The sequence below is a fragment of the Acomys minous genome, assembly GCF_964271855.1.
Source record: "Acomys minous genome assembly, chromosome: 14".
NCBI classification, from domain to species: Eukaryota; Metazoa; Chordata; class Mammalia; order Rodentia; family Muridae; genus Acomys; species Acomys minous.
The window spans coordinates 40,838,035-40,856,628 of record NC_140496.1 but is presented as its reverse complement, the minus strand read 5'-3'; the positions used below and the strand labels follow the sequence as shown (position 1 = coordinate 40,856,628).

General features: G+C 47.4%; 2 long non-coding RNA genes across 2 annotated transcripts; one reads left to right on the top strand and one right to left on the bottom strand.

Annotated features, from left to right (window-relative positions):
- The first annotated feature begins 1,337 nt into the window (after positions 1-1,337).
- LOC311582769 lies at positions 1,338-13,624 on the top strand. Its single transcript, XR_014774223.1, has 3 exons — positions 1,338-1,385; positions 2,620-2,706; positions 13,583-13,624. It is a non-coding gene; the product is annotated as an uncharacterized lncRNA (long non-coding RNA).
- LOC311582770 lies at positions 2,078-14,905 on the bottom strand. The gene is made up of 2 exons (XR_014774224.1): positions 14,777-14,905; positions 2,078-3,084 (listed from the first exon to the last, which is right to left on the bottom strand). It is a non-coding gene; the product is annotated as an uncharacterized lncRNA (long non-coding RNA).
- Positions 14,906-18,594: the final 3,689 nt, after the last annotated feature.

Sequence of the window (18,594 nt, the reverse complement as noted above, 5' to 3'; positions counted from 1 at the left end):
GGATTCACTTTTGTAGACTAGGCTGGCCTTGAACTCACAGAGATCCACCTGCCTCCTACCTGCTGGGATTAAAGGCATAAGCCACCAAGCCAGGCAACTTTAAAATTTTTTTTTTTTTTTTTGGTTTGGAAAATTAGTATTTGTACATAGTAAAAGTTCAAATTCAGGAATATAGCAACAACAATAACTTCCCAAAGAAAAGCATCGGAAGCCAGGGTTCCAGTCACTGACAGGCCTCTTAACAGGGTGGTAGTGCTGAGCACATCTGGGATCCTGGAGCTGTGTGGCCTTCCCTAAGAAGGGCTGCAGATTGCCAGCAAGCTACTTAGCTGAGAAGCACTCACTCCTCCCTCGTGAGTCACTTAGGAGAAAGTTAAGATGGCCCGAAATTCCAAGAAGGTATGGAAGCTGCAGCTTCAGGAGAGAGGAGCTTGTCTCCGGCAACGTGCCAGCCCCACAGTGTGCTGGGCTATCCTCCAGCCCCGCCTCCAAGGCTAAGCTCAGAGCCAGAGCTGGGCAAGGAGACTGCAACTACCCTGTCTCTTGATTTTGATTTCTGAAAACCAGCAGGGCATGGTGTCTCACATCTGTGACCCCAGCACGCGAGAGCTTAGGCCGGAGAGTTGCTATCTGTTCCAGGCTAACCTGGGCTGCCCAGTAACAATGTCAAAAATAAAATAAGATAAAATAATAATAATACAAAGCAGATGTGGTGGTACATGCCTGTAATCCTAGCCCCTAGGTGAGTAAGGCAAGAGGTTGGAGGATCAAACCAGTCTAGGCTCCACAGTGAGTTACAGGCCAATTCAAGCTCCATAGTAAGATTCATATTAAAACAACAAACAAAATCCATCTCGGACCATCAAGATAGCTCAGTGGTTAAGGCCACTTGTTGCCAAGCCTGATGACCTGTGTTCAATCCTTGGTACCCACCTAGTGGAAGGAGAAAACTGGCTCCTGAAACTTCTCTTTTACCTTCTACCTGTGCGTTGTTACACACACGCAAAACAAATACATTTAAAAAGCATTGTTTCTAGGGGCTGGAGGGATGGCTCAGAGGTTAAGCACATGGACTGCACTTCCAGAGGTCCTGAGTTCAATTTCCAACAACCACATGGTGGCTCACAACCATCTGTAATGTGATCTGGTGCCCTCTTCTGGCCTGCAGCTATACATGCAGGCAGAACACTGTATACAAAACAATAAATAAATAAATCTTTAAAAAAATTGTTTCTAAAAGCCAATTACCTGTCATGATTAGACAATATATGCCTGTAATAAAAAAATACAAATAAACAAAATTCCTTTTTCAAAGCATCTATGAGAAAAGGAAATCCATTCAGTGTTGGAAAATGCCACTTCCTTCTAGAAGCGCAGCAGGATGGGTATGTCTGACCCCGTCTTCTTTCTCAATGACTGTCTGTCATGATGGTGCTGTTCTTTTCAGGCTAACTTGGGCTTCCTTCTCCCTCACAGGGAGCAAAGGCTGAGCCACCCACTGCACTGTGGTATTCTGAATAAGGGTCTGGTTGCTCACAGCTATGCTCCAGCCACGGTGTCTAGCAACTAGGATGCGGTGGGGGGGGCATGTCCAGCCATGGTGTCTAGCAGCTAGAGTTGGGGCCATGTCCAGCCATGGTGTCTAGCAGCTGGGGGGCATGCAGCTATTGGTCAGGTAGAAGAGGGAGCAGTGACTTAGGGTCCTTGCTAAAGATGTGCAAGGTCTCAGGGGGGGGTTATGGGAGTAGGGGAGAGCAAGTTTGTGAGTGGCACCAGCAATCTAGGGACCTCAGCTTTCTCTAGCTCCTCCAAGCACATAGAAAACTGGACTGTACTCTCACTTGTAGCCTAAGATTTTTTTAATTTTTTTTTTAAAGATTTCTTTATTCGATATACAGTATTCTGCCTGCATGTTACACCTGCAGGCCAGAAGAGAGCACCAGATTTAATCGTAGATGGTTGTGAACCATTATGTGGTTGCTGGGAATTGAACTCAGGACCTTCAGAAGAGCTGGCAGTGCTCTTAACCTCTGAGCCATCTCTCCAGCCCTAAGATTTTTTTAAAAAGATTTATTTATTTACTTATTATGTATACAGTGCTCTGCCTGCATGTACATCTGCAGGCCAGAAGAGGGCATTAGATCATATTATAGAAGGTTGTGAGCCACCATGTGGTTGCTGGGAGTTGAACTCAGGACCTTTGGAAGAGCAGCCAATGCTCTTAACTTCTGATTCATCTCTCCAATTCTTTCTTTCTTTCTTTCTTTTTTTTTTTTTTTTTGAGATGGGGGTTTCTCTGTGTAGCCTTGGCTGTCCTGGACTCACTTTGTAGACCAGGCTGGCCTTGTGTCTCCGCCCCTTGAGCTTATTTTCTGTTCTTAATCCTCTCCCCTTTTCCACCCCCAATCCCTTCCAACTCCCCAACACCAAGTAGGAGAGAAAGAAGGTTAGTGGGGAGAAGGGGCGTAGATCTCTTCGCCTACTTCCTGCTGTTTAGGGTCCTTCCTTGGGGCAAGTCCAATCCTCATTTCAGGAGATCTCCAACCGCATCAACAGCAACCAGGAGCAGCAGGGAAGAGCACCAGCAGCCTTCTTTCTCTGATCACCCTCTCTCCCTAGGCTCTGGTATTTTTCCCCTCTCCAGAGTCCTCAGAACTAAACTACCTGCAGCTGGCAAAGACCACACTCTTCTCAGACCCTCACAAGGTGAATAGTCTGTTGCTGTAAACAATCCCATGTCCCACACCTGGGGTTAAAACAAAACATGTTTATATAACATAACTGAGAAACCAAAACTGCTATAACATTTACTATCCAGGATAACCCCAAGGAGGGGTCTTGTGGAGACAAATGCACACTAAGACAGTCATCTGGGACAGGTTGAGTCTGAAAACAAGGCAACACAGTTCATACCAACCCGCCCGGTGTGTTCCCAGGCTTCCCAGAGCTGGCAGTCTGGTGGGGAGCTGAGCAACGAGCAGCTCTGCCCATCAAGCGTGGGAGATGCTGGAGACGAGTCAGGGTAGAGTACGCTGTGCAGCAGCCGCTCCACGGCAGATGGGTCTGGGCATCCAGAAAGGCTTCCTGGAGGAGGCGACATTTTAGCGTAGCTATAGGGTGAGTCAGGCAACGTGGAGGGTATGCTAAGAAGAAGAAATGACTGAGCCAGCTATGGTGGCACATGCCTGTCACCCAAGCACTTAGGAGGCTGAGGCAGGAGAATTGTTAGGTTTGAGATCATCCTGGGTTATGGAGCACAGGCAGAGAGAGAGAGAGAGAGCGAGACAGACAGACAGACAGACAGACAGACAGACAGACAGAGGTGTTGCAGCTTAGTGCCTGCCCAGCACATTCAAGGGCCTGAGCCCCACCCCCAACACTACAGAGCCACAGAAGGCCACGGAAGGCCATGGAAGGCCACGTTGATTGGTGAGCATCCATTGTCATCTAGAGTCACCTGCAGCCAATGGCTTAAGAGGCTTGAACTAAGGGCGCCATTTTGTTGGGCCTGAATTAGATTACTGCAGCCTTGAGCAAATGAGGGAGGTCAGAGGTCTCTTGGAACCTCATCACAGGCCCAGAAACAATGGAACCCAGTGACCACAGATTGGAGAATACTGCAATGCAGCCAGAACAAGCCGTCCCACCTTTTAAGTTGTTTAATGTCCGGAATTCTGTAACTGCAAAGACAGACTGACCAATACACAGAGGCCAGCAAATTTTCTGCCAAGGGCTAGGTAGAAAGAAATCTATGTTGATGGGCCAGGCCTGGCTCTATTGTAATCACTCAGATGGGCTCTCACGGTATAAAGAGCCATGTGCATTGTGTAAACCAGGGGCTGGTCTTGGGTTGTCCTTGGGTGAGCCTGACATACCACCATGGAAATGGTCTTTGAGGGAGTCATGCAACACTCAGGCCATGCCTTGGGGCAGGCGTGGGGGGGGGGGGGCGGACGGTGACATTAGGCAGGCTTCCTCAGAATGTTTATTTCGTTTCAGTCATCGGAGCCTGTGTCTAGCTCTGTAGTCCAGGGTGGCCTCAAACTTGATATCGTCTTGCTTTGGCCTCCAGCTGCTAAAATTTCAGGCATGTGCCACCACGCCCAGCTAGAAGACTCTTATTGCACTAGGACTTAAAGGGTAAATGTCAACTTTGTAGACATCTCTAGGATGTAAGCAGAGAGGGCTGGATGGGCAGAGGCATAAGGGGTCAGGATCTCATGTCCCGGGCTCAGAAGCAGGAACTCTGTCCTGTGGGCAGTAGGGAGCTGTTTGAGGCCAAAAGTGACCACCCGAGACTACATTCTAGGGAACAGAAGACAAGATGGAGAGACCTCTTAGGGGGCCACATATCAGGCAGAGGAGAAATGGTAAGAGTTAGAAAGGAGAGAGAATGTAAGACGTTGAGCATCATCAGTTACCAGTGAACCATCAAGCAAGACTACCACGAGAGGCCACACAATGCAACACTGGGATACTGACCATTAAAGCGACAAGGGCTGGGGAGATGGCTCAAGGGTTAAGACCTCTTCCAGAGGTCCTGAGTTCAATTCCTAGCAACCACATGATGGCGCATAACCATCTAGAATGAGATCTGGTGCCCTCTTCTGGCAGGCAAGCACATGTGCAGGCAGAACATTATATATAATAAATCTTTAAAAAATTAAAAAGAGAGAGAAAGACAGAGAGAGAGAGAGGGAGGGAGGGAGGGAGAGGGAGGAAGAGAGGGAGAGGGAGAGGGATAGGGAGAGGGAAAGGGAATGGGACAGAGAGAGAAGTAATAAGTGCTGGCCGGGGATCAGATCTATTGGAAGCCTCCTTCACTACTGTGGAGAGTGGAGAGTAGGGAGTGGTGCAGCCCCTCTGGAAACCATTCTGGTAGTTCCTCAAGGCAGCTGCTACATGACCCAGCAATCCTCTCCCTCAGTATGTACCAAGGGAACTGAGGACACACGTGCCCATGTTTGTGGACGCTTGTGGACACGTTACTCACAATACCCAGAAAGCGGTAAACCCATCATCGGCTGATGTGGAGATAAAAATGTGGTCCACCCATGTAATGGGCTATTATTCATCAACCAAAAAAAAAAAAAAAAAAAAAGAATACATCACTGTCACACTCTACAGCGCAGATCAGCCCTGGAGATGCTGACTGAGGGAAGAAGCTGGTCACAAAAATACCACATTCATGATTCCGTTAGGTGAAAAGCCCTGAGCCGGCAGATCTGCAACAGAAAGATTAGTGGCAGTCTAGGCTGGGGGAGGAGAACTGAAATGGAGACTGAGGGGTCACTGCTAACGTGTCTGGAGTTTCTTACGGGGCAAAGGAAACGTTTTAGGGTTGGCTGTGGTGATGGTGTCAGAACTTTGTGAATATGCAAAAAACGGACAAACAAACAAACAAACAAGCCTCTGGAGCTATACACCCTGAACGGTGAATGGATGAAATGTGTAATGTGTGACTCAGGTCCACATACAGCTGTTTAACAAGATTACATTAATGTAACTCAAGCACTGTCAGTTTCTCTTGGCATCTCCCTACATAAATCAGCGAAACCAGTCATCTTTTGGTTGTAAAGCCCTTCCCAGGTTTTTTGGTGATTTAGATTTTTGCGTCCTGTTCCCCTTTAATTCAAAGGATCTTTGGAATGCTATTCCAACAGTCAGCTCAGGCCAGAGAGATTATGACTCAGTAGGCGAGGCCGGAGGGAAGATCTGCCACTGCGTCTGACAACCGGTGTGCCATCCCTGGGACCCGCATGGTAGGAGAAGAGGCTGACTGTGTCCATATACGTACACACAAACAAAACGCCAGACCAAACCAAAGTGCGTAAGTCTAGACCACTCTACACGTATAAGGTACTCATGAACCAGAGCAGAGTCAAAGTAGTCGGCCCTCAGTTTCCCATAACTGTTATACTCTCAGAGACCTCTTTTTTTAAAAAGCATTTCTGTGTTTGTTAGTTTGTTTATTTTTAGCATGTGTGTTGAGTGTGGGTGCACGGACCACAGTGCGTGTGTGGAGGTCAGAGGACAACTTCGTGGTGTCATTTCTCTCTTTCCGCCTTTACTTGGGATCTGGGGGCGGGACTTACGTTTTCAGATTTATATTGCATGCATTTTACCTACTGAGACACCTTGCTGGGCTCCAGAGACCTAGCCTGCTAACTTTTTGGTCTTGTTGTTGTTTTTTAAAGTGGCAATAAGTTCACTGATACAACTATGTATAGTGTTGACTGTCTTGGACTCACTTTGTAGACCAGGCTGGCCTCGAACTCACAGCGATCCACCTGCCTTTGCCTCCTGAGTGCTGGGATTAAAGGCATGCGCCACCACCACTCTGCCCCAACCAGTTTTTGGTATGCTTGCGGAATTCTGTCTGTGTCTCACACTCTTGTTTACTACATCTGGAAGAAATAAGCACACAACAGAAGCCACCTTCCCTCGTCACCCAATCCCCCCCCCCCCCCCCCCCCGATAACCATCAAGCCCTTTCTGCTTATGCTGCCATGTCCCACCAGTACAGCCATAGGTGAATGGTTCAGTTTCCTTCCCTATTCAGATAAATCATATTTGGGGCTGGAGAGATGTCTCAGAGGTTAAGAGCCCTGGCTGCTCTTCCAGATCTCTGGAGTTCAATTCTGGGCAACCATATGCTGGCTCACAACCATCTACGATGAGGTCTGGTGCCCTCTTCTGGCGTTCAGGCACACACGCAGGCAGAACATTGTACACATAATAAACCTTTTTTAAATTTTTTAAAAGATAAATCATATTTGCTGTATGACCATACAACATTCTGTCTACCTGCTCATGTATTGATCGTCTTTCCCACTTTTTGGTTATCATCTGTAAAGCTGATATGGACTAGAATTGGAATTGATGAGCCATGCGTAACATATTGTTAGCTCATGAAAATGATGTTGTTAGACACTCAACAGAAATGGATCCGTGAAGGGACTCTACCGCAGGGAAGCCGTTCTCCTTAGCTATTGGAGTTTAAATAGGCCCATAGGGAGTGGCTCTATTAGGAGGTGTGGCTTGTTGGTATAGGTGTGGCCTTGCGGGAGGAAGTGTGTCACTGTACCAGAGGGCTTTGAGGTTTCCTGTGCTCAAGCTCCACTCAGTGTGGACCACAGTTCCCTGCTGCCTGTGGGTCAAAATTCAGAACTCTCAGCTCCTCCAGCACCGTGTCTGCCTGCACGCTGCCATGTTTCCTGCCATGATGATAATGGACTGACCCTCTGAACTGTAAGCCAGCCTCAGTTGAATGCTTTTCTTTATAAGAGTTGTCCTGGCCGGGCGTCCCACCACTCCTTTAATCTCAGCACTCGGGCAGGCAGAGGCAGGCGGGTCGCTGTGAGTTTGAGGCCAGCTTGAACTGCAGAGTGAGTTCAGCACAGCCAAGGCAACACAGAGAGACCCTGTCTCGAAAAACCAAAAAAAAAAAATTTTTTTTTTTTTGACATGGTCATGGTGTCTCTTCACAGCAGAGGAAGCCTTAAGTAGGACACTTTGGACACATGCAAAGAAAGGATGCTGAACATGCTCATAATATTTGAAATCAGAGATAAATGACCAACAGAAGTGTGTGAGTGTGTGTGTGTGTGTGTGTGTGTGTGTGTAAGAGAGAGGGAGAGAGAGAGAGAGAGAAAGAGAGAAAGAGAGAGAGAGAGAGAGAGAGGGAGAAAGAGAGAGAGAGGGAGGGAGGGAGCCATGTGTGTTAGGTGGGTGTTCACTCCTTCACTCTTATCCCCTCTGCATTTCCTTTCTTTCTTTCCTTTTTTATTGTTATTTTTATTTGGTTTTTTTCTTTTTTTGAGACAGCGTCTCATGTGGTCCAGTCTGGTCTTGAACTGAGGCTGAGACTGACCTTGGATTCCTGATTCTCCTGCCTTGATCCCCTAAGGATTATAGGTATGTGTCACCAGGCCTGGCTCTCATCCCTTTTTATTTTAATTTTTAGCTTGAAACATGGTTTTCCCAAGTTGCCCTGGCTGGTCTTGAACTTATGACCTCAGTCTTCTGAGTAACCAGGATCACATCCCTATGACACTACACCCAGCTCATTAACATGACTTAAAGGGAATCTTGCCACACCACATGATGACCTCTTAGCTTTTTCTTCCATTTCATAATAATTTCAGGAGGAGGGGCGTGCAGGCAAGCATGTCCTTCCCTCCTCTTGACATGCTTGCCTGCTTCTAATCTTGAGCAAACAAAACCTAATACACGATCTGTAGCAGACCTGGCACCTGTGAGTGGGTGCCCAGGGCAGCCCTGCTCTACAGAGCACCCCACCTCCCCAGGACTCTTTCTTCAAGCACTTTTTAAAAAAGATGTATTTATTATGTGTACAGTGTTCTTCCTGCATGTACACCTGCAGGCCAGAAGAAGGCACCAGATCTCATTATAGATGGTTGTGAGCCATGCTGTGGTTGCTGGGAATTGAACTCAGTTCAGTTCTCTGCTCTTCTAAGGGTAGAACTGCTGGATCAAGTGGAAGTGGTGTAGGCTTAACCTAAAAAGAAAAAGAAAAAGAAAGAAAGAAAGAAAGAAAGAAAGAAAGAAAGAAAGAAAGAAAAAGAAATCCCACACTTTTCAAAGCCATTCCCACAATAACCCATAAGGATTCCAGTCTGTCACACCTACATTCATACATTTTCCTTGTTACAAAATCCTTATTTTAATCGAGTGTGGCAGCATATGCCTTTAATCCCACTGTTGGGAAGCAGAGGCAGGAAGATCTCTGTAAATTTGAGTCTAGTTTGGTCTTCACAGTGAGTTCCAGTATAGCCAGAGCTATGAAATGAGACCCTGTTTCAAACTTCTCTCTCTCTCTCTCTCTCTCTCTCTCTCTCTCTCTCTCTCTCTCTCTCTCTCTTGAGACAGGTCTAGCCCTGACTATTCTGGATCTCACAGTGTAGACCAGGCTGGCCCAGATTGCAGAGATCTGTCTGCCTCTGCTTCCTGAGGACTGGGATCAAAGGTGTGCGGCACCATGCCTGGCTAAAACAGCTCTCATTCTAAGAAGTATGAGGTGATGCTCACCGTGGATTGGTTTGCCTTTTCCTGGTGACTGACTTCACGTGCTGAGCATCTCTCATGTGCCTGTGGCCATTCCTGTGTCTTTGAATAAGTGTTTATTCGAGCCTTTTGTTCTCTCTCTCCACCCCCTCTCTCCGTGTGTGTGTGTGTGTGTGTGTGTGTGTGTGTGTGTGTGTGTGTGTTGTTATATGCATATATCTACATATGGGAGTGGGTCTTCATACCTCTGCCTACATTTGTGGGGAACTGAGGTCAACTTTGGGCATCTTCTTCTATTGCTCTTTGCCTTATTGTTTGAGTCAGGGTCTCCACTGAAACTGAACCTTGCTGTTTTGGCTAAGACTGGCGGGCCACCTGTCTCCCCATTCCTTGTCTCTGAGCTAGGCTTAGATATGTACACCACATTTCTGGCTTTTTCTGTGCATTCTGGGGCATCTGAACTCAGGTCCTCAAGCTTGCTAGCAAGCACTTTAACTATGGAGCCATTTCTCTATTCCCTTTGCTCACTCCCCGACCCTAGACAAAGTTTCTCTGTGTAGCCATGGCTGTTCTGGACTCACTTTGTAGACCAGGCTGGCCTCTAAATCATAGAGATCCACCTGCCTCTGCCTCCCGAGTGCTGGGATTACAAGTGGGCACAATTGTACCTGGCTCCCTTTGTTCATGTTTAACTGGCCTGTTTTTCTTTTCTTTTCTTTCTTTCTTTCTTTCTTTCTTTCTTTCTTTTTTCTTTTTGGTTCTTCTTGTCTTGCTTTTCTTCCCTTTATTGAATTATTTTACATAGTCTGAATCTCAAACTTCGGGGTTTGAAATCTATTGTTGCATAATTTATTATGTATTATTTCTCATCTTTAGGTTATCTTTTTCACTTTTTAATTTTTTTTCTTTGTTTTGTTTTTCGAGACAGGGTTTCTCTGTGTGTAGCCCTGGCTGTTCTGGACTCACTCTGTAGACCAGGCTGGTCTTGAACTCACTCACAGCGATCTGCCTGCCTCTGCCTCCCAAGTGCTGGGATTAAAGGCATGCGCCACCATTGGCTGGCTCCACTTTTTAAATTTTTAATTTAATTTAATTTTTGGGTTTTTTGAGAAAGGGTCTCTCTGTGTGGCGTTGGCTGTCCTGGACTTGCACTGTAGAACAGGCTGGCCTCGAACTCACATAGATCTACTTCTGTCTGCCTCCCCAAGTGCTGGGATTACAGACATGTGCCACTGTGTCCAGCTTCTTTTTCATTTTTTTGATAATGTCCTTTGACGCACAAAAGCTTTTCATTTTGATTGAATTCATTGTATCTATTCTTTGCTTAGCAACTTTGTTGCTAATAGGGCTTTTTGCCACCTTCAGACTTTTATGCAGGAGAACCTAGGTGCATAGATGGACAGCAAAAGAATAAACATCTTACTTAATATCAGTATATATAGAAATATTTGGAAAGGTACATATTTACACTATTGGTTAAATTTTTTTATTAGATACCTTTCCCGTTTAGCAAGGTAATTTCTTTTTTTTTCTTTTTTCTTTTTCCTTTGTATCATATGTGCGTTGGTGTTTTGCCTGCATGTATGTCTGTGTGAGGGTGCCAGATCTTGGAGTTACAGACAGTTGTGAGCAGCCACGTGGGTACTGGGAATTTGGAAGACAAGTCAGTGCTTTTAACCGTTGAGTCATCTCTCCAGCCCCGCAAGGTCATTTCTTTTTGTTTGTTTGTTTGTTTTTTCGAGACAGGGTTTCTCTGTGTAGCCTTGGCCATCCTGCACTCACTTTGTAGACCAGGCTGGCCTCGAACTCACAGCAATCCGCCTGCCTCTGCCTCTGCCTCCCGAGTGCTGGGATTAAGGGTGTGCGCCACCACGCCCGGCTCATTTCTTATTTCAATAGTTATTTGGTTCCTATCAGAGTGGGCAGTTGGAGGGGTGCTTGCTTAATCCAGAAAACATTGTTCTTTCTAAATAACCTACACACACACACACACTGTGTTTTTCCATACAGGGGAGGGTGTCCCTGGAAGCTATATCTGCACCTCATGATCCCATGCCTAGCCAGTCCCCAAGCTAGGCAACTTGTTCCCACCCCCCTGCCCCCCCTCCCCCCACCTCTGCCCCCCCACCCACCCCCACCTTATTGGTTTTTCAAGACAAGGTTTCTCTGTGCAGCCCCTGGCTATCCCAGAACTCTCTCTGTAGATCATGCTGGCCTCGAACTCAGGAACTTGTTTCTTTCATGAGAATCAGTATTTGAGTTTCCTTCTGCAGGGGCCTGAGCACGGAGATGACCTTGTCTCGCGGCTTGTGCTTCGTTGTCTGCCCACAGCGCCACGTGAGACCCACGTTTCTTTGCAGTCAATGTTCCTTCTTTGCGCGTTGACCTCAGCTCACCGCACACCGGTGTAGTCTTTTGAAGCAGTGTTTATTACATTCCCTGCCAGACATACTGTTTTCCCTTATGTAACCAGGGACGCTGTGAAGTGAGCTGCAGGGAAGGTGGCTTAGTGGAAATCACAGCCACAGGGCGGTGGACGCGGAGCATCCATTCTCCTCCACAAAAGACTGAGAAGAAGGAGTCTGGAGGTAGTCCAGGGAGGAAGGCACCTCCTGTCTCCTTGAGGATGCGCTCCTAGTGAGGATGAGGGACAGTGTGTGATGGGGTCTAAAGGCCCAGGCTTGTCATCTCTAGACATGATCTAGGGGGAGGCTGCTGGCCCAGAGGATAGCTGTGCTCTCTGATTTGGCCTATTTTAAAATTTTACTTTCTTTTTAAAAGTTAGTATGTGAACACATGAGTCGTATAATGTGCTCATACAGGCACGTGGTACTTTGCACATATTCACCCCATTACTCTTACGCTCACACCCCATAATTCTGCACATCTGATATTTGTCTTTCTAAAGCTGCTGATTTTTCTTAAACTAACAGTCTCAGTTTGTCATTCCCCTGAGAGTAGCATGATTTCATTTCTTCATTCCTGACTAACTCCACTCCCTGGAGTGTGTGTGTGTGTGTGTGTGTGTGTGTGTGTGTGTGTGTATGTGTGTGTCTCTCTTTGTGTATCTCGTTTTCTTTTATTCATCTGCTGACAGACATCCAGGCTGGTACTATAACTTGTCTATTGTAAAAGTGGTCCAGTGACTTAGATTCATTCAGTGTGACTTAGGAGAGATAGCAAGGATGTGGCATCAAAGGTAGCTACAAAAGACAGTCTACAGCCAGGCGTGGTGACGCACGCCTTGAATCCCACCACTTGGGAGGCAGAGGCAGGCGGATCGCTGTGAGTTCGAGGCCAGCCTGGTCTACAAAGTGAGTCTAGGACAGCCAAGGCTACACAGAGAGACCTTGTCTCAAAAAACCAAAATGGAGGGGTGGGGGGGGGAGGAGAAGACAGTCTAACAAAATGTCTTGGTTCTCAGATATATGGCATTTGGGGACTCTGCTGCTACCCTGTGTCCCCATGAAAAGATTCAGGGAGCTTGTGACCCATCAAAGGCATGGGTTGGGTCAAGACTCACTGTGGTAGGGATCATGGCATTAGCAGTGAAGGCCAGAATGACAGTCATATGTCAGTAGTTACCAATCTGCATGGTGGATGCAGGAGATACTTAGCTTCAATTTAGTGAGCATCCACAGGGCACCAGATTGGAGTGACCCTGCTGTCTGTCATAAGACTCAAAAGCGTGCACAACCAAAGAACCACCTTAGGAAGAGAAGGGGTCTCCTGGAAAGGGCCTGTGAAATTGCTGGGAAACAAGAGATCTTCATAAAGAGGGGGAGTTGGGCAGACCGCCCTGGGGCTGGACCTTGCTTAGAGCCTCACAGCGTTAAGTCCCCACACGCTGAACACATGGCTGAGCTGCCAGAGAGGTGTTGTGGACAGTAGCAAGCAGAGCAGGCAGAACACTGAGTAAAAGTTTACCTGTGAGTGAGCTACCAGTCATCCGGTGCCTCAAGGAGAACGCAATAACTGCTTGCTGTGCTTGTCCCAAAAGGCTCATTGCTCCTAGCTTCCTACAGTGAGCTTGTTTTAGTGACAGCGGCTTGTTTGATAGCAGAGCCATTATGCTTGTCCATGTGTAAACAGCCAAGGGAACCCTGACTAGATGCGACAGGGGGCCATCCATGGGCTGGGAAAGTAGGGTCAGAAAAACAAAGAAAGAAACAAACAAACAAAAAGCACATCACAATTTACATATAAAAGAAACCATCTGGTAAAGAATGAAAAAAAAGTCCCACTACCTGGACTACTTGTAACTAACAGCCTGCACTAGAGAGACCCAGAGTATACAAACACCCAAAGGTGCTGTGAACATGACCTAGTATAAAAGGCCATGAGCCTTGAAGCCCTGTGCTTTTGAGCAGGTGCCCTTTGCTTGCTCATTAGCCTACCCTGATTCTCAGAAGAACTGCACTTATAACGCCCACGCTGGGACTTTCAGCCTCCCAAACTGTAGGCTGACCAAAACCTCTTTCTTTTTTTTCTATTTGCTTACTTATTTAGTCTAAATAGATGTCTATTTATTTTATTTTATCTGTATATGTGCCAGAGTGTATGTATGCACACCACATGGCTACTAAGATCATGCCCCAGAGACCAGAAGAGATGCCTCGTGTCCCCCCCTTCCCCACGTGGAGCTGGAGTTAGAGATGGTTGTCAGCCACCATGGAGGTGCTGAGAATTGAACCTGAGTCCTCTGCAAGAACAGCCAGTGCTCTTCGTCACTGAGATTTCAGCTCTCCAAAAACATATTTAAATTTAAATAATAGTAATTATTATTAGTGTATGTGCATGCATGCATGCATGCATGCATGCATGCTCAGAGGTCAGAGATGGAATCAGATGTCCCTCAGAGCTGGAGTTACAGGTTTGTACATGACTACCAGCTTGTTAAGTGGGTATGGGGATGTGAACTTTGGTCTTCTTGATCTCATAGCAAGTGCTCTTAACCACTGAGGCACCTGCTTGGCTCTGTCGTGCGCATGTACACACACACACACACACACACACACACACACACACACACACACACACACACACCCCTGGCAAAAGAGAGGGAGTGTAGGAAGGCAGAAGTTACCAAAAGCAAGGCAAATAAATACCCTCTTTTGTTCACCTCTAAGAGGAAGGGGCAAGCAAGCTGGAAGTGTGCTTGAATACAGCAGAGGGACAGGTAACCATGGCAAATCCCCCAAGGACCACCCAGCCCAGAGTCTTTCTCTGCTCGGAGCAGCTTGTACCTTTTCCTCACCCTCACCCAGACTGCCGTGTTTAGTGGCAGTGACAGCACGTATGGTTCAGAGCACTGTCCAGAGCAGAATAGGTGCGCAACAGTGGCCTGACGCCCACCAGTTCCAGCAGGCAACCGAGGCTTTCTGGAGATGGGGGCCTTGGAGTGGGTTTGGAAGGAACTTTAGGGACCTTGGTGGTGGTGGTGTGATGCGTTACCAGCAATATAGTAAACTTCCAGGTGAGCGATAAATGCTCAATGTTGTGGCCGCGGCTGCAGTAGCAGTGGTATATATCGCTGCTGCTGAGGATAGACCCAGCTCTGGATTTTTGAGGGATATTTCCCCTCCTTTCCCTGTCAGAGTAGCCTGAAGCCCAGTAGCTGACAGGGGGTCCAAAGGCACAATCCTGAAAGCTGATAATCCAGGGACTCAGTGAAATCCCTGGAAATCAAGTGGATGTGGTCTTTCTCTGGGTGGCCAGCGAAGGTTATATGGCTACCAAAGGCTCTTACCAGGCTGAGGCCTCCGTTCCTGGTTTCTCTGGTGGCAGACATGGCTCTGATTACTTCCCTGTGTCTGTGCTGGGTGGGCGGAGACATGGATGAGACTCCAGCTTCCTTTGCTGGCAGAGGGGAAGGAGTTCATTGTTTTGCAGGATGGGAGGACTTGGTAGCAATGCTGTTATTTATAGATTAAGTGACGTCATCCCACTTCCTTCCTACAGCCTGAAATCCCCACAGCCCCCTTCTAAGTCTGCAGCTCGCCTTTCCTTCCCAGGCATAGGTGTGTGTGTGTGTGTGTGTGTGTGTGTGTGTGTGTGTGTGTGTATTTGTCTGCATGTGTGAACCGGTGCGATGTACATGCCTCACGCCTGCAGAAGCCAGGAGGGGGGTGTCAGGTCCCCTGGATGCAGACAGTTGTGAGCTGCCGTGTGAGTGCCAGAAACCAAACCCGGGTCTTTGCGAAGGCAGCATAACTACAGAGCCATCTCTCCAGCCTTGTTATTTATTTGTTTGTTATTTTTCTGTTTTTTTTTTAAATCTATCTATTTGTTTTTGAGTTGTTTGTGAGACAGGGTCTCACAATGTTGCCCTCGCTGGTGTTGAACTGACAGAGATCTGCTTCCCTCAGCCTCCCACGTGCTAAGATCAAACGTGTGTGCCACCATTCTTGGCTGTTGTTGTTTTAAGAATAAAGAATTTATTTTCCTAGTGCCGGATTCCGCAGAAATGGAGAACTAATCATCAAGACACCTAACTAGTTGGTTTTTGGTTTTGGACTGTGTAGCCCAGCCTAGCCTCGAACACACTAAGTCAGAAGGCTGGCTTCGCACCTGCAATTCATTTGGCCGCCTAGCCAAATTCATCATCAGGGCAAATTCAAAGCAATGGTTGTAGGCTGACGGTGCTCAGGGGCCAAGTGCAGCCACCTAGTTCTTTCTCACTCTGTGACTGCTGCAATCCTTTCAAGTCGGCACTCTCCTTCCATCTTTGCGTGGCATGGCAAATGTAAATCTCCTCTTCAGGGTCCTTAAGTATAAAGAGCATAAGAAGCAGAGGCCGGTCCGTCAGCCACAGACGTAGAGCTCAGAACTCGGTTCCTGTTTCTGGGTGTTGGAGGGAAAGACGATGGAGCTATTGGTTTGTGGGTACTGGCTCACTTTTGGTTGCAGTGGCTGTCAGTGGCTGCAGAAAATGGTTTTGCCTGTTTGGTTTTGTCTGTAGTGTCAAAAGTGGGCCTGAAAAGCGACTTCATTTTTGGCTCTAAGTAAAAAGAAGGCAGCTTCTCCTATTTGTCACCTTCCTCCATCCCTGGGCAAGGAAGCCAAGGAAACCCAGCTCCTGGAACCAGAAAGCAGTGTGAGAGCAATGGGGACTGGCCTGAAAGTACAGTCCTGTCCTGCTGTACCGGCCTCTCCAGCCAGGCCACGCGGGGAGACTCCAATGTGCAGCCACACAGGCTGCAGGGCCCGGACTGTCGCAGTCTGTAGTTTGGGTTGCTTGTTTGTGTTTGTTACAGGGAGTTGGGTTTGATTTTTTTTTCCTTTGTTTTCCTTTTTTGGCTTTGTTTTCATCATCAGGGCAATATTCAGATCCAACTATGGTGCTTTTGACCTCATGCAGGCAGCTAAGCCCAGAATCCCCGATGCTTCAGAGAAAGCCATGAAAATGGAAGAGAACGTCTCTTTTCTTGCCTTATGCCCTTGTACAAGCATCAAGGACTGTTCTAGTGCTTAACTTGGGGCACGGAGCCCCTGAAGTAGAGGACTGTGGGAGGAGACCTTTGAGCCTCGTACCCCATTGAAGCCTCAGGTTAGAGGCCAACCTGAGTCTCCCCAGGGCGAGGAGCAGCGGGTACTGCTGGGTACTCTCGTGCTCCCTCCTATGAGAGCTCTATCTGTAGAACACAGAGGAGGGTCACCGTCAGGCTGTGAGGACAGCTGGGCTGTTGTGTTCTTGATGAGAATCATCTGACAACATTCCCACCAAAAACCATAGGCAGCCCTGAGAAGGAGGCGAGCACCCAAAGGTGCCTGACATGGGGTTCTTGCCATGTGGTATAAAATAACGTTTCCAAAGACGCAAAACACAACCCCCTCGTCAACCCATGTTGAACATGCCGTAGGCTGACCGACTGATCAGAAAGTTGGAATGTTGCAGATCCAGAACCAAATTAGCTTTGCCTCGCTCACAGCTATCCGTTACTGACCTCTGTGTTTGCTCTTGATATCTTTTCTACTGTCAGTTAAAGATCTTTGAACCTATAGGTCTCTAGCCCTCACCAACTTCAAAGCCAACAATGTCATCAGATAAGATCTGAGAACACAGCTGAGATGTCACAGTTAGCTATGTCCTGCCTATGTGCGGCAGTCATCAGTGTATGATAACTTTCTTTCTTTTTCTTTTTTCTTTTCTTTTTCTTTTTTTGTTTTGTTTTGTTTTGTTTGTTTGTTTGTTTGTTTTGAGACAGGGTTTCTCTGTGTAGCCTTGGCTGTCCTGGACTCACTTTGTAGACCAGGCTGGCCTCAAACTCACAGCGATCTGCCTGCTTCTGCCTCTTAAGTGCTGGGATTAAAGGCCACCAAGAAGATACCATTGCTATGACATGCATGGGATGCCTCAGCATGACCCTGGAATCTAGGGAAGAGCAGCCTGTGTGCACCCAGCACAAGTGAGCTTTCTAGGGGAGACTCCACACACAAGCCTCTTCGGAGACGCAATCCCATCTTACTGCCTCCTGTTCGCCCACCTCTCTGTGTTCAGTTTGGAGACTCACACCTCAAACGCCAAACCCCTGCAGCTGAGGGCACCGTGGGTCCTGGTGTGTGCAACTCACGGGCCATCCTTCCGTTCTCCGGCCTTCCCACATCTTTGCTTGCCAGGACTCCTCTCCCACTTGCCATGCTGATACCAACATCTCAAAACTGTTTGTGCTGCCGGGCGTGGTGCCCCACGCCTTTAATCCCAGCAATTGGGAGGCAGAGGCAGGCGGATCGATGTGAGTTCAAGGCCAGTCTGGTCTACAAAGTGATTCCAGGACAGCCAAGGCTACACAGAGAAACCCTGTCTTGAAAAACCAAAAAAAAAAAAAAAAAAACCCACCAAAAAAAAACCCAAAAAAACCCCCCAAAAACAAACAAACAAACAAACAAACAAACAAACAAAAAAACTGGCTGTGCTGATACACCCTTCCCTCAGACCGGTCTTTGTTTTCTACCTTCTTCTCTCCCACATGTACCCTGACATTTCAAGGCTTAGCTGAGATGCCAGCTCTTCTGTGAACTTCTTCAGGTAGAGCTCTGTCTTGTGGCCTCACTGTGCCACGCTCAGATGGCTACCATGATGCCTGTTTCATGTCTTTACCTCACATCACAAGACTTCCGGGTTTGAGGACCAGAAAGGAATGCTAACTATTTGTGGTGAGATGAGTGTTTGTGGACAGGTTGTGATATTAACATCGAAGATGGCCCTTCAAAGAAAGAGATTTTGCCATATTTTACTTTTAAATATAGATTATCTTTGTATCCCTCTTATACCCCCTGGGACACAGAGATCTTGTTTTGTAACCTCTGTGGCCGCTGACTCACGATTCTCTTGTCTCACCTCAGGGTTGCTGGGATCATGAGTGTGCAGCATGCCCTCCAGCGAAGGGACCGACTTAAGACGCTCAGTCTTAGGATGTGAGCTCCAACAGGGATATCTGGCAGTATCAAAGGATACCTTGAGATCACACTCCTGTATCCATGGTTGCCCTGGCAATCAGAACCCCAGGGATGCAATGCAGATGCTCCTCCCTCCCTGCTTGCTTTGGTTTGAGCTGAGTCCCTCCC